Raw genomic sequence first — 23,164 nt, 5'->3', positions numbered from 1 at the left:
TCAGGAAGGTCAAAGTCTCTTTGGAGGTAAAACTAGCTAGGGACATAAAGGGTAGGAAGAAGTATGCTAGTAACAAAGAAAAGTTCAGAACGAAATTCAGAAGTTCATGGAGATGAAGAAGAGTATGAGCCAACGGTGTGCTCTCATTGCAAATAATGCAAACTGCACACTGGACTGCAGTAGGAGGAGTGGGGCCAGCAGATCAGAGGGAGTTACTGCTCCCTTTACTCTGCACTGGTGAGACGCTCCTGGAATGCTGTTCCAGTTCCAGAAGGATGTTGAGAAACTGGAGAAGAGCCAGTGGAGAGTTACTAAGATGGTTAGGGGCCTGTGACTGAGGGATCTAGGCTTGTTTTTAAGCAGAGATATGGGGGAAGTAATAGTAACCTACAACTACTGGAAGGGCAGTTACAAAGGCAGTGGAGATGAACTTTTGTAATGGCAGAAGGTAAAACAAGGGGCAATGGCTACAAGCTGTAGCTTGGGAAGTTTGGACTCAACATTAAGAAAAAAATCGTGAAGAGGGAGTGCAGTGCTGGAAGAATTTATCCAGCAAGGCTGCAGAGTCTCTGTCCTTAGTGGTTTTCGGGACTTGCCGAGGCAAAGCCATAGCTAGTCTCATCCAGACTTAGTGGCAGTTCTGCTCGAGCAGGTGGCTGGACAAAAGACCTCCTGAGGTCCCTTCCAACTGTGTCTTTTGTGTTTCCTTGATTAGACCTGCCTGTGAAAGAAATGGAGGTGGATTGCTTCTGAAGGCATCTACACTGGCCTGTCCCAGCTGTCAGTGCTGCCTGTTGTCATTCCAACCCTGCTGTCTTGTCTGCTCCTTCCCTGGTGAGGAGCACTGAAGATGGCTGTCCGGCTGCTCAGCCAGAGCCAGAAGTTGAATTTGCCGTATTTGAGGTTCCTGGGACACATGACTACGATTTGGTGGCTGAAGCTTTAGACTTTGGGGACCTGGACTCTTGGCTGCCCCTGGCTACAGTCGAGGGCCCTGCCCTGCTCTCCTTGTGTGGGGGCTGTGGACTGTCTCGCCTCGTGTCACCCTTGGTGCCCCACTCATGACCTGGCTGAGCCACCAGCCCTGCCTGTGCTCTGGCATCAGGCTCCTTCTGACTTAAAATAGCTGCCACAACCCATTTCCAGGTGAAACGTGCTCATGCAGAAAGCCTGAGGCTCACTGAGCCATGTGGTCCCATTCAAGCCAATTGGTTTCTCCATCTGGGTGGGAACAGGCAGTTATAGGACAGGTTGATGTGTGCTAGCCATGAGAAACCTGGAAGCCCTGGGGACCCCAGCGAGGCCTTGGCCACCCGACAGAGCTGGGCTGTGGCACGGAGGTGACCATGAGGGTGGCTGACAAGGAGCTGCACAGAAAGCATCACTGGGGGGGCGGCTTTGGGGTAACATGGCCAAAAATGGGACATGTGGTGGTGGTGGTGGCTGGGCATGGCAAACCCAACGTCCCTCTCAGGACTGTGCTGTTCCAGGGTGAGGTTTTTTATCTTCCTCTGATGTGTCTGCTGAGCCCCCTGGCAGCACTGGGGGCCGAAACTGTTAATGTGACCAGGTTAGCCTCACTCCATCCCCTCACCTGGCCTGATTTTATAGGTTTGCTGTGCCTTCGTTGCTTCTGTTCTTGCTGCTCCTTCCCTCGCCATGCTCTTGCCTTATTTTGGCTACAGCAGCAGCAGTCGTTCACTTTATGCGTTTGCCACATGTGGAGAAGGCGCCAGGAGGAGCTGGGGGAAGGAAAGCCAGGCCTGAGCGTGCAAGTGTGCATGCGTGTGTGCGTGAATGCATCTCCAATGCACGAGCAGAAGCAGGCTGGTTCCTCCTTGGCTGCCTCTCGTCAGAAAGAGGAGAAGTGCCAAATCTCATCTCAGCAAGGGAGCTGCTAGTCAGGGAGCTGGAAGCCTTCCCTCTCTTCAGAGCTCTGAAGAAAGTAAGATCCTTATTCAAGTTTTTCAGGGCTCCCCTGCATCTTCAAAGAGCTGAAGTAATTTCTTCCAGAAAGTGTGATGTTTATTAGGATGGTGAACGAGGCGGGGAACTTGCCTGGTATTTAAGACAGGCCACAACTGGATGGACTGGATCCCGCTGTCAGGAGCCTCCAGAGCAAATGTGTTGAACTCCACCAAGATGGTTAGGTGAGGTAGGATTGCCCCTTTTTGCGGAGCCTTGCTTTACCACACTGGGAACATCCTGGGATAGTCTTATTTCAGGATTTAGACACTGTAATTTAAAAACTATGAGAAAATCTCCTTCATTCTGAATGCCAGCAGGAAATAAGAGATGTAATTTTCTCTACTTGGGGAGCCTTTACAGTCTTTCCCCATAATAAAGAAATAAAATAAGCAAGACAGCACTGCACGGACAGGCAAATGATACAAGTGCTTTCATCACGTAAGTCATCTTGATTTATGTGCCATAAACCAGAAGTGTGAGCTCAGTCTTTGGCTGGGTCCTCAGCACTGGTGGTTGTTCACCATCAGAATTTACCCATGCAAGAAAACCTCACGGCTTAGTAGTAATTTTTATTTCCACTTGAGCAGAGACAAGCAAGTCTGAACTTGGCCTTCCTGTTCTACACTAGCATGCGCCATGAAATAATTGGGATCAGGCTACTTTGGATTATGTTGTCCTGCAGGAACAAACCTTCAAAACTAAGATGAAGTCCGCAGGAGCCCTCCCTGTGGCTGGTGCTGCGGATGGTGCTGACGGGCAGTGCTCACGCTGGGACCAGAACACCAGGAAACAAAGCACTTCAGATCCTTTTTTAATATGATCTGTAAAGGCAGAAGGGTGTACTCTTCGTCTGTGTGGTCCCTTGAGGAGATGACCTCAAATGTGGTCTTAACCATGTGGAAATGGCATTTCAAATTTTATAAGGTTTTTTTTTTTTTCTTTCCAAGAAGAACCTGTCTCCTTAAAATAATATTCCTGGGATGTTAAGGGCAGGCAGAATGACACAGGAGTTAAGGATACTTGCTGTTTTACTGCTGTAAAGCATTGAAGACTAAATGCTACTTGTGACTCCACCTGAAGAGTGAATTAAATGGAGGAATGCATAGCTTGCTGTGAAGGTATCCTGCCTTTAAGATCTTTCCCGACTTTTTTTCTTGTAACAAAACCAACCCCGCTATGCAAAGAACTGAATTACTCATTCCAGACTGACATATTGCCTTACCATTTCTGCTCTATTCTGAGCAGTTGCACTTTTCAGCTGGTACCTGGAAAGAACATCGTCTCTTAGGAGGCTGCATAGGACGGTTAGAAAATACCTACCTAGATGAGTCACTAGGGAACAGAGAGGGGGAAAGAAGGCTGGAAGCATTAAGTTGCAGAAGAGTTACAGGCAAAAGAAGAAAATAAGCACAGAGTTACTGCGTACAAGATCTGTAGTTTAACAAGAAAAATATTTATTTTTTTCTAATAAAACAAACCCCATTGGGGCGATACAGAGTTAAGGAAGTGAAGTGACCTCAAGAGAGTTGTCAAGCTATAGTTAACACCTCGGAGTCTCAGGCTAGCTTGCCTGGTGGTCAGGCACGCATGTCCCATGCAGTTCTCCCTCACAGTACAAGTGGGATAACACTGTAAAACAGAGAAGACTGGTGGTAAATATGCATATATATATATGCATGTGTGTGCAGCATTGCTAACCCCAGCTCCTGGTATCACCAGCAACTGAGCTTTCACTGGAAAGTTGAGTGATTTTACTCCTCACAGCTGCCAACCAGAGCCTGAAGCATGACTGGTAACATAATGCAGGTCGCTGCAGCAGCTCAGCTCTGGGTGTTGGGGTGGCCACCGGGCTGTGCTTTGGGGCACCAGCTCCTGCTCCGTGCCACCCAGTGTCCTGTCCCCCAGCTCCATGGTTAGACCTGGACGGCAACACGTGAACCATATTGACCCAAGCGCTATTAGGCTGTAGGAGAGAAGCAAAATGCCTCTTACAGTAAGGTCAAAACATTTGTCCTCCTTGTGTGCTAATAAGGTGGAGAAATAATTAACCAGGGACACAGTGTTGATCAGCATTAGGGGAACTGGGCAGGTCACTTGTATATGAGCCGATATTCGCCACATGTGCACCCTGTGTTTGTTCACACTGTTTTTAAAGCTATCTTTGCAACCATAAGGTGCTTTCCCATACTTTTTTTTCTTTAAATGAGCCTCAAGAGCAAGTGGAAGGTCTTCAGAAGGGCACAGGCTCCCCCAGAGTGGCCTGGTCTATCTCAGAAGCTGCTCCTGGAGCAATATGAAGCTCTAAGGCTCCTGGATTGACTGTGCTGCTTCACCTATTCTGAATTACATAGCTGATTCCCACAGGAGATGCTCATGGCTTCAAGGGCCTCTCATATCCAGAGCTGTAATTTTTGCACTCAGCGGTTGTTTAAAACAAATAACTCGGAGGCCATGGCATTAACCACCAGCTGTAACTAGCAGTCTTGCTTTAAATGGCCCCATTGTCTCCATTCATAGTGTCCCAGACTTGCTGGATGGTGGCCAGTCACAAGCACAAGTAATCTACGTGCAGCAACCGTCTTGGAAATAGTGAAACTCAATATGAAAGTTCAAGCCCAGAGTCTTATACATGTCCCTCAAGACTGGGTGTGAGCTTCCCACAATCTGGCTTTCCAGGACATTGGCAAGTTCAGTTCCTGGAGTGTCTGGGTCAGTAGCCAGAGGTTGGGTAACATGCTGTGCTAGCCTGGCCTTGGCACAGGGTGAGAGACAGTTTTCCGTAATCACACTGGGGTGAAGTTATTTGTCATTGTTTGAATGAGAAGAAATTTTGTCTGTGTTCCCAGGTGGATCAGGAGGAGAAAACATACCTCCTCCAGATCCCCTCAAGCTCAGCCGCCTCTTGTCTCCACCGTTACATTAAAGCATGAACAGGCAATGACCTTAGGACCATCTCATTACAGGCATGTGGGATTCATCACGACAACAGTTGCCTGTACTTATTACTGTCTGCCCTCTTTTTGCATTTCCCTTCCCAGTTCCATTTTCTCTTAGTCTCAACACTTGGGTTTTACCTGTGTTTTCAATTTAGGTTTATCCCAGTGTGAAATGCCTGTGGAGCTTTACTGGGAACGATCAGTGAAACTCTTAGTAGATGCTTGGGCAAAATTCCTGCTGGGATCAAAGCCCTGGCTGTGTCTGGATAAGGACTTCAGCCTTTGGTCCGTGCTTGCACCACAGCAATATGTTGTAGCTGTCCCTGCCACGGTTGAAGCCAACAGTTGTACTGGACACCATTCAGCTTAGATAGGCAGCATTAAATACTGTATCGCATAGTGAGATAATAGAGGCTTTTTTCGACATGCAGGCTAATGTGGAGATACAGAGCCATATGGTCCACAGGATTTTCTCACATATGGCATGGGATGCCACTGCAGGAGCGGGAGAGGCTGCTACTGGAAAAGCAAGGAAGAGAAGATGATCAAGCAGGCAGGAGTACTGGTCCATAGGAGCCGAGGGAGCAGGTGCACAGAGCCTCTTGCTCAGTGATGCCAAGCAAAGCAGCTCTCTCCTGCGGGCTCCTGCGATGGCCAGGGATGCGGTGGTGCCAGCAGCCACTGCAAACAGCGCTGCACCACAGCTACCCAACTCCGTGCCTTGGTTTCTCCCATGAACAGAAAAAAAACCCCTGGGCATTGAAATATTGCCTAATGCTCAAGCTATGGGACCATACCAGGCTGGTTTTACTTATGCTGGAGCAAAGCAGCTGCTTTTACTGCAGGTCCCTCTGACTTCGCCTGTGTGGGAGTAAAGAAAATTGCCCCCTGACTTTTTCCTACAGAGCCTGCAGTGTGATGAGATATATTTAATCTGCACAGGCTGGCTAATGCAGCCCTGTGAATCGGGTTTAGCTTTGATTACGTTCTAGTGCATGTTTTGGGCCAGCAGATTCTTTTCACAACAGTACTTTATGGCTTTGCATGTTAGGACTCTCTCTAGGCACGCTGTAGTGTCCAGCACGGGCAGCCTGCGGGCCTGTTCTGGCATTGGCCCGCTGGTTTCTGTGGCTGTGCCGGTGCAGGGGAGCGGGCTGGCTCTTGTGCGGGAGGCAGAGCCTGTTGCTGTGCAGGCTGCAGAATTCCCATGGAGATATTGCTTGGTGTGTGTCTGAAGTTCACCTGCACACGCAATCAAGAGCACCCGTTAGCTTGCTACTCAGCCTGCAAAACTTCTAATAGTTGGGTGGAACAGTTAGAATACAAGTGCAGTGACCAGGGAGACTTCCTAGTGCCCTGGCGCATCTGTACCTTGCTTTATTCCAGCTACAGGCTGCTTTATGACTGTGTTTAGGAGAAGTTTCCTTTTAAATGGCCCTATTTTCTTGTTTTTAAAGTGGAGATGACTTACGCAAAGTCAAGCAGCCTCAGATGACTTTCTGGTTCCTTTCACAGAAAAAAAGTTGCCTTGCAAGGCACGTGACCCAAGTAGCAAGCGATCTCCTGATGCAGAAGTTGTTTGTCCTCCTCAGAGTGAGCAACCTGGAATGAATGATAATGAATAGATGCTTATCCTGAAGTGACTGTGAGCTGCGGTGGCAGGAGACAAAATGGGGCTTTCAAATGAGAGGTAGATGGAAGAAAGGGGAGGGGGTGGGCTTGGGAGATCAGCAGTGGTCCTGAGGCCTTGGGTACTTGGGTCCCCACTTCAAACCTAGCACAGGCATTAGCATCTTGGAGTAACGGTGATTTGTGGGGAGTCTGGTTGCTTGGATTTTAATGAACTGGTGCTCTAGCTTCCCAGGGGCCTGCATGAGACCTGCCCATCATTTTTGCCAGCTCGGCAGAGAGACACAGGCTGGGAGCCTGGAGAGCAAGGCTGGTGTTTGTGCAAGACAGACCATTACTAGAGGGCACAGGGAGGGAAACGGGATGGCGAGGGACAGCCTATTTAAAGCATTTTCAGAGGGACTTAAATCTCCCAAGAATCTGCACCTGTGTCTTGCATATCACGCTGTGCCTGTTTGAACAGCATCCTTCAGGAGCCAAAGCTCTCAATCTCTCACGTATTTAACAATCAGTATTCAAGCTGGAAGCAAAATAAAAAGCAAAGGATAGCCTCAGGGAAGGATAAGTATGGGCTTCCAACAGAAACAGCTCTTTCAGAGGAGGACCCATCTATAGGGGTTCCCAGGTCCTGCAGGGTACCCATCAGTTTACAGCACAGTTTTAATAGGCCTTGAAAAAATAGGGCTTATAGTTCAAATGTCCTCATTGTTTGCTAGATTGGGAAAATACTATTTTTACATGCTGTTTACAAGACTGACACCTGTGAGTTTTACCACAATTTGTATTAATTAATTGTAATGTGCAGTAGCTCTGGGACGGATGAGGTCTGTGAGGCTGATTAAGCCCTTCTCCAAGTCGGCAGCAGCAAAAGACAGAGAAAAATAAGGACTCTGCCACAAGAATCTGACGAATCCATCAAGCAGCCCAATCAATCAGCTGAGAAATGAGCAAGCAGACATTTAACAGGTGACGTGGGGACGATTGCACTGGGAAGGCGAGGGGACAGCACAGTGCCTGCTGGCGTGACCTGTGCCATCAGCTGTGGTCCCTCACAGCAGGTTGTGCCGGTTGTGCTCACAGCTCCCCTCCGTCCTGCGAGATGACATGCTCGTGTCGGCCCTGGCGAGGGCTGGCTGCTCCCTGAGGGACGGGGAGCCGGGAACCGCGGTGACCCCACAGCAGTCCTGCCCTTGGGCAGAGCCGGGGGCTGGAAACAGGGTCCATCCACAGCCCCCACATGGGGGCCTTCTTTTAGGAACCTCCCCCTCCCTTTTTGTAATGTCTTAAGAGAGGCACTGGTTTCTGGTTATTCTGGTTTGAGAGTCAAACTGGCCTAGAAGGCAACTGGATCTTCTCGTTCGCCCCTAGCACGCACCCTCACATCTCCCTCACGGACCCGCCTGCTCCTGCCAAGCTGTGATGGCAAAGCTGTGGCACGCACATGGTGTCGCCGCCCCGGTGGGACCAGGCACCCTCGCGCCATCACGCTGCCCGGCTGTTCCCAGCTTTTCTGGGGGGACCCGTCCCTCGCGGTGCAGCCTGCGGCGTGACGCAGCTGGACCTGCAGCAAGCCAGCTGCCCGACAGGGGTTTCCTACCCTCTGTGCTCCTGCTTGGCTGCAGCCCAGCGCCTCCTGCCCAGCTTTCCCCAACGTCAGGCTTAAGTGCCAGGGCATGTGGAGATGCAGCTGACTGAGGCGCAGACGTAATGCCACTGTGGACAGGACGGCTTCGTTGCGTGCTCTGGGCATCAAAGCAAGGTTGCATTGAAGGACCATTCAGCCACACTTTGAACAGGCTGCTACAAAACGATGTTTTCTTTTGTTTTTAAAGACAAAAGAGAAAGAAGAGTCAGAATTCCTTAGCATGTGTATTGAACTCAAAACCAAGAGATCACGGTGTGTTTCTGCACGACCTACAGGTTTGTGCTCTGCCCGTGCACTCTTTGCCAGCAGAGGGAGTGGACATGCACTGATTGCCTGGGTCCTGGCACTGGGCACAGTGCTGGTAGCCCATCCATGACACCGGTTTCCAGGCAAGGGAATCACAAGGTACAATAAAACCTGTTTATTTTAAGCAGAAATGAAAATCAGTATTTTCCAAGTGCCTTGTTGGTCAAGGAGCAGTTGAGCTGAACAATTGTTTTCAGGCCTACCAAAAGGCATTGCTCTCCATTTTAGACAAAGCTGAAGCTCCCAGCAAACATTCAGGCAGGTGTATTTTGAAAGGGTCCTTGATGGGGCTCCTGCAATAAGCACAGCCAAACCGTACATGAGTTAGCACATTTGAGAGACAAACCAGCAGAACAGGAATAATCCAAATCTAACCCAACACCATCTGCCGCACAAGGCACTGCGGCTATATACAAAAACCTCATTAGTACCTGATGAGAGGGAGGCTGGGCCCACAAATAAGTGTATTTGCAATACAGGGTATGTGTAATGCTGTCAACATCCATGTGGCTCACAAAGAGGGGACACTTGTCCCCAACAGCAGCTCTGCCAGGGCTGGCCCTAGCGAGACCCACGGGAAAGCCGGGGAGGGGGCAGGTGTGGCATCTCCTGGGGGTGCAGAGACTCACAGTTAGACATCCCCAGGGACCAGCCTGGGAAAGCCCTCTGGTACATAACCTGCAGCAGAGGAAGATGCCCAGCTAGGCTTAATTTCTGCCCTGTAGGCCCATGTTGATCAGGGTGAAAGCCAACAGCAGCAGAACCTCAAGGAACCAAAATAAAAGCAGCTGCCAGGGACATCTTCCCTGCCCTAGTCTGGCAGCTGCCGGGGACACGAGGACATGGCAAGCACGACGGTGGCTGACTGTGCTACACCCGCTGAGCTGCTCACAGCAGCATCTGCCATTGCCCCGGAACATCCCGCCAAATGCACCGTTGCCACTGGTGCCTGAGGGGTGGCAGGACACTGGGCCCTGCTGTGCCGGCGATGCTCCCGGCACCACGAGGAGCCAGGAGTGACTTGACGTTGGCGGAGGGGTTGTCACTTTAGCTGTCCCCCTGCCAGCTGGCAGGGGCTTGGGCTGCAGCTCCCTCCGCCCGGGGTCCCCGCATGAACACAGCGCTGGGGGGGCTGCTGTGCCCTCGAGCAAGGGGCATTTGGGGCCCAAGTGCTGCTGGGGCAGGGGCGGCAGCAAGGGCAGTGGAGCCGCTCTGCGGGCCTGCGGCGAGAAGGCTGTCCCCAGCTCTCATCCTCCTCCCTTCCCTCCTGTCTGCAGCTTGCCAGCAACCGGCCTGGGGACTTGCAGGCAGGATTTGTCCCTTGGAGGTACCTGCTGGGGTGGAAGGACGAGGCTTGTGCACTGGCACTGCCATGGGCTGGCTGTCAGCCTCAGCTGGAGATGCCAGCTCAGTGGGAAGGACCTGTGTCAGGACACAAGTCCTGCTCCAGGCTGCAGCAAAGACAAGCTCGTGATCTACGGCAGGCACTGGTGTGAGGCCAAAACTTGTTATTATTATTATTTATTGCTTTATTTTTAACTGAGCACTTGTGTTTGTGTGACCTCTCCCGCTGGGCGGCTCTGGCTCCCCAGGGAGGTCTGGAGGCACATGCGGCGAGGTGAAATCCCAGCTCGGGGAGAGACAGCACCAGGGGCGGGGGGAGGGGAGGCAGGCAGAGGAGGGTTGGAAAGGGGAGAGGATGGCAACTGAGACTTCAGAGCAGATACAATCCAGAGATATTAAAAAAAAGTAATTAAACAGAAGGAGGCAGAATTAAAGGGTCACTTCAGGGCTGCCACATGGTAGCATCTTTAAAGCTATCATGCAAGTGCAACCTTGTATAAGAGCACAGCACTATTATGGGCTATTGCATTGCAAGCTCCTGTGTTTTCTCTCTCCATGCAGTGAAATACGATGGTCTAAAAGAGGAAAGCAGATTCTCAGATTCTCCTTTGCTCCTTTCTCAGTTTCTCCTTTGCCCCTGCAAAGGGTGAGGATGGAGAGGCACGGTGCTGTGGCAGCCGCCCGGCCATGTAACCTAGGGAAGAGGGTTACGTGCTTCCTCGGCTTTGCCCCTTGCCCCGGGGACCCTGCCTGTCCCCAGGGCTTGTCCTGCCCCAGGAGCAGCAGGGAAGGAAGAAGCCGTGATGCGGGGCCATAATTATTTTCCTTTCCTTTTAAAGGAGTTAGTCCAAAGGAGACGTGGACTGTGCCTTCTCCTACTGCTTCTTAAATAAGAAGCTCCCTCTCCCACCCTCGCATCTCGCATTCTTCTCTCTCATCATCCCATCGTGACACTGCAGCCTCTAACACCCTCTGACACCCAAGGTCATGCCTTGCTCGCTGAATTTCTGCTCTCATACATTTCATCTTCCCTTTCCCAGTGCTGCCCCTTGGCCAAAAGCTCCTTCTCAGTTCAGTCACCAACTTTGCTTCCATAGATATTTTATTCATTTTCTTCTGTTTTCCTTTGCTTTATGTTTTCTCTTGCCTGTTGGTTGGGTCAATCACAGGCCAAGAGGTGGCAAGGCACTTTTATCATGCTCACGTCAGCAACTGGGACCTTCCTGGTAGCGTGGGACACTGCGTTTGCCCAAGGACTTGTTGGGAATTCAACCATTTCAGCTGTTTCTGAGTTTACCTCCAGCTTTGGAGGAGCCCAGTCCTTCGAAACTTGCCGTGCCATTTTAGAGTCTGGAGCAGCTTTTTGTTGGTGCAGTTTCTCTGCTTCTTAGCTCGCTCCATTTTACTAGATGGTTTCAAGAATTATAGCTTGAAAACATTGGAACAGGCAGGCTTTATACTTTGCCTCCCTTCATAATTACAGTGCTTGCACGTTTAAAATGACTTAGTTAATTTAGCATTTTAAATTCCACACAATTTCAGGAGCACAGGGGGATACATTAGTCTGAATTATTTCCTGCCAATCAATTCTGCTGTGAAAACTGCCGGAGCCGCTCGTGGAGGTGTGCCGGGGGCAGAAAGTGCGCTGCGCCACAGCTCGGATCCACATCTTCAGCCCCGGAGAAGGAGTTTCTATGGAGACATTTGCAGTAAACAAATGTATGGCTTCCCCAGCATGTGCGGGCGCTGCAGCCTCAGCCCGGCAAGCTCTTGGGCTGTATTTTTTGGCCTGGGGATGATGCTGATGAGCCCTGGCCCACGCCCCCTGCCACCCCCTGGCCCTGCCGCCGGCAGTGCTGTCTTTGCAGCCTGGAGGATGGTGGTCAGGAGCAAGGTTTCCCGGTACTTTAGGTAGGGGATGAGTTTTGAGGGGTCCCAGCACAGTATCCTGCTTGCCCGGCAGCAAGATAGCAGTTTGTGTGTATGTAGCTAAAGCCAGGGAGAGCCACAAAATCCTATGTAAAAGCAGAGAGGTGGTTTCATGCCTCTTCCCAGTGGGTCTCGGGCCCCCTCCCATGTCTCCCCATGCTGCGGTGCCCACGGCTGGAGACCCGCACCCCACCAGACAGCGCTGAGCGTCCCTGGGCTCCCCTCCCCAGGTCTGCAGGGGGTTAAAGCCCCTCCTGTCAGCCTTTGAACCATTTCATCCCTGTAACGGCTCAGCAAACCAGAAAGTGAGGAGGTGATGCTCAGTTACCTTCTGCTGGTTTTAAAGTCACTTTCCACTCCCTTGTGATACTTCAGCAGAGCTTTTCTGGTTTCTGCGTGATGGGCAATTTCCGTACGAGTAAAATGCCTGTGGCTCTTTTCATGGAGGTAGACATGATAGCTCCAGTACCCCAGCCAAATATTGCTCAGGTAATAACCAGGAACTGTGCTATAGCTTAATTATTTTTCCTGCTAAGGCTTCTCTTGCTGTTCCAGCTCTCCTCTGCGTCCCCTCTCGGACTGCAGTGATGCATCGCGCTGGGCTGTTTAAAGGCTGCTGCTTCTCCGGGAAACGCTGCCTGCCACCGAAGGCTGAAGTTGAGCCCTGAATATATAAAATATGCTAAATGTTTTGCTATTATCAGGCAAAAGAGTAAATGCAGCCACTGATAACTCTGATCTCAGAAGCCCAGCACAAAACAAAGCAAGGACTCACCAGCTGAGTGCACAGCCTTATTTCTGTCACTGCATCCAACAGAGCAATTGCTGATGGACCTGAACAATGTTTGACCCTGTATCGATTTCCGAATTCTGAGCTGGCTCAAGTGTGGGCTGCAGCTCTCCAACAGTACCATCCTGTCAAATCTTAATGGGAAACAAGGACGGAAAAGGCTCTTAGGATATTCACAACATATCACTCTGTTGGAAATAGGGAAAGTCAGACGAAGCCGGCTGAGAGTCCCTGGCCTTGTTTTAGCCCGGGCTTGTGCTTTAATGGGGGACAAGGGAACAGACAGACGGCCACGGCGTGTTGAAGGTGTCTCAGGGAACAGCAGAAATGCCTCGTGCCTTACAGCCCAAGCGTGTATCTTTAGTAACACACCCCCAGAGCGTGCTTTGCCAGCAGCCCCGTTGCTGGTTAATGGCAAGAGAAGCTCCGCCACCGCCACTCAGGCTGCCCTGGGAGCGGAGGGGACACTTGCTGTCCGCCTTGCCGGCAGGCAGTCACACGGAGGGGCCATGCCAAACAGAGGCCGTCATCGCATTAAAATCCCTTTATTCTTGCTCAGCTGCGAGAAGAGGTTGTTCAAGCGCTTGATGAAAACACCACGTCCTCCAGCACCAGGGTGATAACGGGGCTTTAGGCACCCATCCCTACCTGTCTCTACCTAAGACCCAGGACTTGCCCTCCGTGGCACCTGGTGGCACCATCAACCGGGCCACGGTCCTTTAGGGTCCCTCACCTTCTGGAACTGCAGCAGGGCTGTGGCTTGTCGTCTCAGCAGAGCACTCGGCTCCCCTTGCCCACACGCTGCCCACGGGCGGTGGGCGAGCTGCCCCCACGCGCCGCCCCCGCAGCCCGGGCAGAGGCTGCCGCTGCCGCAGGTGACTGCCCCACTTTCAGCCAAAGGAGTGAATGAGGGTGCCCTGCTCCTGCTTGCTTTTCTGGCTTCCTTCCTTTGAGAGTTAATAAATATCTTGCTCTATTTTTTGCACAATAACAACCGTGCGCAGCTCAGGGGAAATTTGCACAAGGAGAAAAAAAATGACTTTGCCAGCCAACTGTGGCTTGTTCTATTCACCTGGTTTAGCTCTGAGTGGCTGGAAATTGGAGGAATGCTGGGGGGAATACCTCCTGGGTGCGCCTGGCTCCCGTCGGCGCGTGGGCTCTGCTGCAGGCAGCTCCCGCGCCCGGGTGGCCTGACCCGGAGTGACCAACCTCATCTTCTTACGTAAAGGCACTTATTGAACATGGGTTATAAAACTCAGCTTATCATTTTCTGAGACACACAGCTGTCTCAGCACTGTGGCCTGCATGTCACTCAACTGTCCTGTAGGGAAGAGGCACCTTCTGATCAGAGACCTGGCCCTGGGCAGCAAGGGGGATGGTGAAACCGGGCGGCTAAGCGGATCTGGAGGAGTCCCCGTTTTCTGGCCTTGCGCCTTGCTGGCAGAGATGCTCTGGGAAGCTGTTTGCAAGAGGCCGTGGCAATAGCCCAAGCTAAGCGCCTCTGCTTTCATGGGACCACTTCATACACCTTCTGTTTCTTTAAACTAATTACTGCTATGAAAGCTTGGTGGCAAAACAAATTTGTACAAGCCTTAATATTACTGAAACCCCAGGTATGCTATACAAGCAGCTCCAGTAAGTGAGGTTAGGAAGCACTGCCATGGTAGACCAAGGCTAGATATACAGGCCTTCCTAAGCCAGAGACCTTTAACAACACACAAATAATCTTGTTAGAAAAATATGGATTAGATATGGTAGGTAAAGAGATGGGAGAGTGAAGGGAGCAGGTATTTGCTCTGCAGAAATACAGGGACAGAGGAGAGACCCCATGATAAACTGCGTGAGTCAGAACAGCAAGCGTCTCAGCAGCACTTGGGTTGGGAGCCTAGCTCTAGCGAATGTGGGTTATTTGGGTTTTGCTGCTGTTATCAGCTTGGCAGCCTTCAGAAGCGACGCCCCGGCTGCTGAACACATGGTGCAGAGGTGTTTTCAGTTCCTCTGAGCACAGGATGCAAAAAGAACGAAGCTGCTTTTCTGGAGCGTGCCCCTGGTCGCCGTTCAGCGCGAATGCTGGCTCGTGCTGCCTCTCCGCAGCGACCCGGGCTGCTTTTGGGCTGGGGCCACTGTGCTCTGAGTAATCCACGGGCTCGGCTGGCCAAGGGAATGGCTGGATCGCCGCCCGCACCCTCGCTGCAGAGGTGAAAGATGCTCTGCCTCAGCATCTGCTTACGCAGCAGCCCGGTGCCGTTATCCTTGCCTGCTAGACAAAGCCTGTGACTGCGACAAGCCAATGCTGCCCTTTCGCCTGGAGCTGCATTTCCTTCTGCAGGTACTTACTAAGGGAGTGTGCGCTGAACTGCTGCTGCTCCCCCCGGGAATACGTTTATCAAGAAAAGATGCACTGCACATTCCCCTGAGCCTGTGCTCCAGGAGGCCAGTGACAAACCCAGGACTGCCCTTAGGAGCTTCCAGCAGGATGGGACCTCCTGCCAGCACCTCCCAGCCCCATTAAGCCGGAGGAGCTGCTCGGTGAGGAGCGGGCTGTGCAGGAGGATGAGCTCCAGCCACGGGCAGAGCCCCAGATTGCGGATGGGACAATTACAGGAGGGACTGACTCATGGAAACCACAGAAAACAGCTGGACGAGTCTTGGAAATACCTTACAGCTTATCAGGCTGCCACAAGGCAGGATCGGCTCTGGCTGTGTCACTTCTGACACATCTAGCCCACCACTGCTGGCTTTTTCTTTGTCTTTTGGTAGCTATTCATGCAGTGTTATGTATTACCGGTTGCTCTGCCAGTACCACACTAGGTTCACCATGACCCAGGAGTACCGAAGGAAGGTAGATTTCAGTGGGTTTTTGTTCTTTCTGCATGGAGAGGAGCACCCATGGTGAGGTTTCTCCACCACAGCAGGGAGACTGGCATCCCGGGGTCCTGCTCCGATGCTCCAGCAGCAGCTGCTTTACAAATCATGGAATCATAGAATCATTTAGGTTGGAAAAGACTTTTAAGATCATCAAGTCCAACCATTAACCTAGCACTGCCAAGTCCATCACTAAACCATGTCCCTAAGCACCACGTCTACCCATCTTTTAAATACCTCCAGGGATGAAGACTCAACCACTTCCCTGGGCAGCCTGTGCCAGTGTCTGACTATCCTTGCAGTGAAGAAATTTTTCCTAATATCCAACCTAAACCTCTCCTGGCGCAGCTTGAGGCCGTTTCCTCTTGTCCAAGCTCCAGAGCAGCATGCCACTGTGTGAAAGCTCTCCGGCATGAAGGCAAAGGATAAAGAGATAATTTCAGCCTCCCCTTCCTTATTGCCTTGATTCTGAAAAATGTGTGTAGCTTAAGCATTTGCAGCATCCAGTCCACATTCATCACAGTGCAAATCGCAGCATCCAGCAGAGTTTTCACTGTAAAGCAGGGATGTTTTAATCAAACCCCTGACTGATGCTGATGCCCCAAATCCCATTGCCTTCCAGCACATCATGTGGTGCAGAAGCCGCAGCCCCACGCGAAGGCGGCGAATACTGTGGGACGCCAGCCAAAATGCTGCATCTTATTCCGAAATGCTGGCATGCGCCACGGATGCCGGTTCGCAGAGCCGTGTTTCTGCAGAGCCCATGATGAGGCCAGGCGAAATGGGCTCTGAGGCAAAAGGAGGGTTGTGAAAAGAGGGAAGGGCAGGAGGGAAAGCCCTGCCTTAATGCAGACTCTGCTTGGCAGCACACCAGCTGGGTGGTTGGTTTACCCTGCGGGTTTGGCTCTATGCTTTACAAGATAGGTGAGGTCCTCCATGGTTTTCAGAAGGAAGAGGAGGAGGGATTTGGGCATGCCCTAATTAAGGGGATTTCCTGGGCACCAAGGAAAAGGGAGAAAGGCAGCACAGCGCAGGAGAGAGGGCTGGGGAGGCTTGAGGAGGATCCCTGGCCTAGGAGCTGTGTGAGGGGGAGAGGAGAGAGAGAAAAACCTGAGCAGGTTATGGGCGAAAAGGCAAGTTTACCAGAGGGAGTGGGGCCATGAGGGTTTTCTCAGCAGAGGAGTGAGCTGGAAAGAAGGAAGGGTAAGGAAGGATGCCAAAACGCTGGCCAGCGTAATGCTGCTGACTGCAGCACAGCGACACTCGGGGAATTTGGCCAAATCTTAGAGTTGTAAGGTCCAGAAAAGGAACTTTCTATTTAGCTTTGGTTAGTAGTAAAGAGCACAAAGCTCTTCGCACCCTGACAATTAATCTTCCGAGCGTATAATACATCCAGTGTCACTAAAAGCAAATATTAAACCAGGAACAAATGAACGTAGCTGAGCCAGCTGGTGAATCGGCCACGAGCACGGCGTCCCCCCGCTCCCATCCACTGCCCGGGGAGCACAGCCTCCACCCCCTCCAAAAGCACAGCAAGCAGCCGGCTCCCACGGGAGGGCTCAGGTGACCATGAGGAGCAGCACAGCCCACGGGAGCTCTTGGAGGGAGTGGCACCTCCCTTGCACCTTTGGCTAGGTAAAGGAGCAGAGTTATAAGGAAAGGGATGTCAAGCCATTATTTTTGGTCAAAAATATATTCCTCTTTTTGGGACTGTTACCATCTCCCAGAGGAGGCTAAAATTCTCCTTTAGGTTCAGAAGGACCAGCTGGTCTATCCGTCTCTCCTGCTGAGCCCTGTGTGCCCAGTGAGAAGAGGACATCCTTCGGACCCCGGAGGCATCCATAAAATGGAAAGCTCTCCGCCACACGAGCTGCCAATGGTGCTGGGGGCTACCCAGTTTCACAGCTGTGCCTGGCTGGGCTACGCTGGCCCCGGCTCACCCCGAAAGCACTGTGCCACACAGGCCAGGCCTCGCTTCCACCCTCCGGGAGGGACAGTGGGATTTACACCTTGGGCTTGGAAAACCTGGCAGCACCCATCCAGATTCCCAAGTATGGAAGCAGGCACCCGCCCTCGGTCCCAACATGAACATTTTGGAGTTGGTCCGCCAGGGGCCAGGACACAAGTTCACTTATTTGCTACCTCTAATTGTTAGAGCATACGAACTACGTGAACCGATTCATAACTTCAAACACCTAAATATAAAATTTTAAAGTCTCATTTTTGAGCATCTCGCAACTCTCTAGAAGCTTCTAGTACGATTTTTCACACACTCCAGCAGTTTGTCACACCTTATGGCCAAATCCGCTTTTTCTGCCTTGCAGTAATAGGCAAGGAGCTCATCACAAATCAACACTAGCCCTGTGATGGAAAAAAATAGGCTTTACACATGGCACCCAAGGATCATTGCTAGTGGTCCGCTACCCAAAGCCCTGCAGGAGGAGAAGCTTGTGATCTGCTGGTCACGACCTCCCTGATTTTTATACCAGTAACATGGGTACCAGCAAATGGGGTCTCTGATTCAGGGGAGCTCCCCTGGTTTAAATCCCCTGTGGGCATAAGCCTGGATTGGCACCAACCATCACCAAAGCTGGCAGGAGCTCTGCCGCTGAGCCGGTGAGCAGGGCAGGGAGAAGCACCGGCGTCTGCAGAGACTTTGCGCCTTCCCCTGTTGATGGACCAGCAACCAAGGGCATCCCGGTGGTACCACATCTGAGGGGAGAGCAAGTCATTAACCGTCTGCTGTGCGGCGGAGGCTGGCAAAAGCTTTTGAGCTGGAAAGTGGAAAGCGTAGGATCGGCGGCTGCTCTCACAGCCCTACTGATGGCACATTCCCACCCTGCTTTGGTCAAGAAAGCCTCCACGCATCCTTCCTGCTCCCTGACAGCTGCTCTTGGGTGTTTAACAGACAGTGTGCTTTCAGGGTAAATACAAGGCTTTGGTATTTTCCAGGGCTGAATGCCTCCAGACTGACAGCCCTGGTAGCATTTCTGGGCTCAACACAACGTATGAAGCTTGCAGTGGCTTGACATTATAGTCTATCCTGAATCAGGCAAGAAAACCCATGAGACTTTCCCTCATCCTGGAATCTGCATCTTCCCACCATCATCCTTTAGAGATCCTCATCTTCGCTCCCGACCTCATGAGGCTTGAACTTAAACCAGGCTCTCATGAAGAAAAGATGAATGATGAAAGAATGGGGTCTCCTCCCTCGACCTAGAGGACCTGTATCTACAGCCCAAAACTGGGAGTGGGGGACGGCATCTTCTCTCGCTGTCGGAGAACAGGAAGGGTGCTGGGCCCTGCGTTGCTGGGAAGGATGCCTGTGGGGCTGCCGTTAGAGACTGTATCACAGTAACTGGTTTCCAGAGGCTGAATTTAGGTTTGTGTAGGTGGTGAGCATTTCCCAGCTGTGGGTGTCTGGCATTGCTACCTTCCCACAGGGTTTTGTACGTGGAATTAACCCCTCCACCCCCAAACAAGGAACCCAGCAAGCCCCCCAGTGCTCGTCGGGGCCACGTGCAGGTGTGGATGGAGCACCCGTGGCCCCGTGACCCCACCACCATGGGCACCCGGTTTCACAAGGGCTCGCTCATGGCAGAGGACTCCTGGGCTCCGTCTCGTGCTCGGGAGGGGACATCCCCGGGGGGTGCCAAGACCTGCTCCCACCCGTCCCCAGCAGCACCCTGTTTCCTGCAACCCACCGCTCATGCCAGTCTCTTGTCATTCAACCTGTCCCCATTTCCCCGCTCTCCTCTAGGTCAGTCACCCCCTCTCCTCACCTACCATCCCAGTTTTCCCTGTTGTTTTGTCCCTTCCCTGCTTTCTGTGCCATATCTCAGCCATTCCCAGTCTCCTGCCACCCAGCCTCAGGCTCCTCAAACCTCAGGGTAAGGACTGCACGGCCAGACACTATCCTCATGGCCAAGCAACAGGCAGCGCTGCCCTGAGGATGGCCCGGGCACGCACCGGTCACCGGTGGCTTGCTGGTGTCACCTGCCCTGGGTCTCAGCCTACCACTGGGGTTGCAGAGCTGAGCTGCAGTGTCTCTCTGCTTCTGCTGAACAGCAGCTTGGGTGGCACAAAAGCTTTGCAGAAGGTTCAGCCAGACAGCTGAGTAGGATTTAAAAAGTCTTAAAAAAAAACTTTAGAAAGAGAAATAATATTTTTAAATTAATCATGTTTTTAAACTACAATTTACTTGCCTGTATATGAAGACCAGGAGTTTGGGTCATGCTCTAAAACCATTCAAACTTCAGGAGCGGGACTGCCCTCATGTACACTGACTTTCTAAAAGTCAAGTCCTTTCTAAACTGATTGTCAAAATCAAGACAGGACCGAAGCCCCGTGAGGAGACATCTCGCCCACCCCTCCCGAGCCCCCCCTCGGGGGGGAAGCAGAGCCTTTCGGGGATGTGTCTTCTCTCGTTTGCCCAGAAGAGGAGCTTGACCCGGGCACTTTGCTTTTCAGCCACTGAAGAAGAAAGCTTTCAAATGGCAGGATGGAAACTAGCGCACATGACGATTACACAGTTTTTTGTTTCTTAGTGGTTCTTTACATGCTATAAAGACTTTACAGTGTTACATACTCAGCCATAACCACCTGAGGTGTTATTTTTTCACCACCCTCACAGTGCCCACCTCACCCCTGGGACCTCCCGCTCCACCTCGGGCACCCCTGCCCCGCACACGTTGCTGTCCTCGCTCGTCCTCTCGCGTCTCAACACCAGGCTTTCCCGGCTGTGGAAGCCCCAATCCACCCATGGGGCTCGAGGACTGCAGGCATGCCCGCCAGCTGGCCTTGGGCACGTGTCCCAGCAACGACCACGCATGGGTGCAAGCCAGGGAAGAACTGCAGCTGCACACAGGTCTGCTCAGCTGCTCTGCAGAAGGGGAGCCCAGGCATGAGGGTATCGTCCTGCCTTCGGGCTGTGAAGCATCCAAACAAGCTTCTTTTAATATATTTTAGTGTAATAATTATATCACGGTAGAAATTAGGTGCTCAAGAACAAGGAAAAGACAAGGTGCTTACCCTGATCAGCAGCTCTTTGTTGGTTACTGAGCCTTAATTTTACAATTGGAAGTGAAAAGCTGACTCACCCTCCCTGACTACCTTCAGCACTGATGCAGGAGTTTCTGTCTTTGCTCTGGAGGCACAAAAAATAACAGGTACAATAAGATCACAAAAGTCATCCAGAGTAACAAATAGGAAAGAGTTGCTTGGCAGAAGCTAGACAGGAACATTATGAATTCATTTCAACTACAACAATCACTATTAAATGGCTGGAAGGATGGTAGAAGAGCGGCGTTATTACACTGTGCAAAATTTGAGGTAATTTGTTCCTGGAATTTGCTTTGTTTCCCTTAGATTATTGAATTCACCAGATAATGTCTGTCTAGAATTCCTCATGCAAAAAAAAATAAACAACCCACAAACGAAGGAAAGCAGTAAATCCAACTCGAATGAACACTAAACCCCTCCAAGACATAAGGTGGAGACGAATGCTGTCACCACTCCCAGGGCAGGCCTGTAAGGAGGCCACGGAGGACATTCCCTCGCCCGGCCATGAAAGCGGGATGCCGGGGCCACCCGCTCACGGGCAGCGGCAGCCCTGCGCCACCGACCGCAGGCACCCACCCAGCACGTCCTGCCCACGCCGCCGCCATGGGGGTTGGGGCTGCTCACGTAGCATTGCGGCTTTTGTCTCCGTGGATCGGTATTTCCATTCCCAAATGACTTAATTAAAAGAAAGACAGCAATGCCTTTCTGAGCAGGAAAAAGCTAGGAGGCTCTGGACGTCCACCATGAGCTATGCCAGCCATGAAGCCGGCAGCTCCGCGGGGTGGGTGCTGGGACACAGAGGACGGTCTTTGGTGTACCAGGACTCAAAGGCCAGTAGATGTTTACCGAACAAAAGCATGCTGCTTTGCAGCTAAGAGGAGTAGATTTTGCAGATCATGATTAATTCTCCCGGGCGTGTGAGCGCTGGACGGAACAATTACAGCTGTGGACAGTTTTATCCTCTTTGCCACGAGCAGAAAGTGGAAGGGCTGCAGAAGGAGACAGTATTATATCCCAAATCTCCTTATTTAATAGTGGAACAAAATGTACTTTTATGCCTGTGCAGTTTGTAGCAGCAAGCCGAGGCTTTCTTCCTTTTACCCCAGGGTGCTTTCATTTGTTCTGCCAGCCCATTCCCTGTCAGTCAAAGGATATACATTATTAATGTACGGACTAAATGCTGTTCTCGCTCTTCCCTTTGCTCTCAAAAGCACCGCTTACATGAAGAGGACAAGGCGGATTTGGCCCAAAGATTTTAATCGTGTCACTCCGATGAATTGGTTTAACACAGATTTAAATGGGAAGCTTTTTGTTCTGATTTTTGTGTGTGTTTTAATTACTGAACGGGTTATTGTTTGGCTAATTTAAATCAGCATGGAAGGGGAATACACTGGTAGCTGCTTGAAGGAGTATCCCTGTAGCTCTGTCTCAAACAGCAAGAGATTAAGACTGAAAATATAGCTTTATAAATTGTGATTTTTTTAAGGGAAAACATGTGCAGGAACAGATGCCACCTGCAAAGGAAGTCTGAAATTTTGGGCTAATCCTGCTCCAGCTGAAGTTGAATCAGCGCCTAGGGTATGCTTTTGACAATTCGTTGCCCCATACCAAGACATACAGGAATTGTATTTATGCAGAGCCACAGTCAAGTTGAGCAAGTGCAGGACCCGGCTGTTCGTGCCCCAAAAGAAACTGTGCTTTGGAAAATACAGGATACAGCAGGACATACATGCAAGCAACACTTTGGGAAGTTTTCCTATTACGATAACAGTTATAGACATCTAAGGCACATTAAATGATCCCGAGAGGTGGCTGAGTGATGCCACTAAAGATAAAGGTAATGGCTGCAAAACAAGGACCAGCTTCTTGCCCTGATGGCCAAAACCTAAGGGCTGGACCCAGCAGGTCCTGCTCCTCTGATTTGTTTAGCACTGGAGCTGGGTAGGTGGGATCTCTCACGTGGATTTCATGCTGCCCGCTCTCACTTTGCACCGTGCCGAAGAGGAGGGCAGGCGGCTGGGGATTCATTTCCTCTCACATAATAAGACTTGTCTTTCCAGACAGAAGGACACTAAATGAAAAATAAATGAGATGATGAAGCACGAGAAAGAGGGAGAAGCAAACAGGTTGGGCAGGAGGTGCCAGAAATTCAGCAAAGCCGATCAGCAAGGTGTTGGCAGTTCAGGGTTCACTGGGGGTGAAACGCAGAGTGGTAAGCCTTGACCTGGGAACTAATTACGTTAAATACACAGCAGTGAAACAAACACACCCAAGGTTTTTAAGGAGCTGTCTCATTTCTCACTTCAGAAAGAGGGCTGCTCAGTACCACGGTGGCTTTAAGCATGGGGAGAGCAGGTCAGGGCTGCTCCCGAGCCCTCCTCTCTGGGCCAACTCTTTACCAGCTAAACATTCACGGTGCAGTAAAAACCCTACCTGGCCACTGCTGTGCTGAAGATCGGACGGCAGGTAGACAGCAGAGGGCATCGGGCAGGGGGGACTGTGGATGCGCAGTCCTGCTCTCCGCCCTGTTTGGTCCCAAGCCGTGCCCTTACGTCTCTGACTGTCCGGTTCCCTGTCACTAAATAAGGTCGCATGTGTGATGGAGGACAGAAAAGGAGAAGGAGGCATGGCAGAGAAAAATATGGTCTTAAAAAGATGCCTTTGCATGAATTTGGATGCTAAGGGCCAAGG

The 23,164-nt window shown here is 51.3% G+C and overlaps 1 long non-coding RNA gene across 6 annotated transcripts; it reads right to left on the bottom strand.

Moving 5' to 3' along the window:
* Positions 1–3,416: 3,416 nt before the first annotated feature.
* On the bottom strand, positions 3,417–19,232 carry LOC148057265 (uncharacterized). Of its 6 annotated transcripts, none has more exons than XR_015702614.1 (4): positions 8,452–19,232; positions 8,131–8,350; positions 6,376–6,506; positions 3,417–3,597 (listed from the first exon to the last, which is right to left on the bottom strand). It is a non-coding gene; the product is annotated as an uncharacterized LOC148057265 (long non-coding RNA). The 6 variants fall into 6 exon arrangements; XR_015702617.1 differs by having other exon boundaries at positions 8,131–8,595; positions 8,688–19,232; XR_015702616.1 differs by having other exon boundaries at positions 8,131–11,520; positions 12,086–19,232.
* Positions 19,233–23,164: the final 3,932 nt, after the last annotated feature.

This window comes from Nipponia nippon, unplaced genomic scaffold (genome assembly GCF_047370975.1).
Source record: "Nipponia nippon isolate SJK-2023a ecotype South Korea unplaced genomic scaffold, ASM4737097v1 scaffold_1, whole genome shotgun sequence".
Classification (NCBI taxonomy): domain Eukaryota; kingdom Metazoa; phylum Chordata; class Aves; order Pelecaniformes; family Threskiornithidae; genus Nipponia; species Nipponia nippon.
The sequence above is the reverse complement of the archived record's forward strand: the minus strand, read 5'-3'. Positions and strand labels throughout refer to the sequence as shown.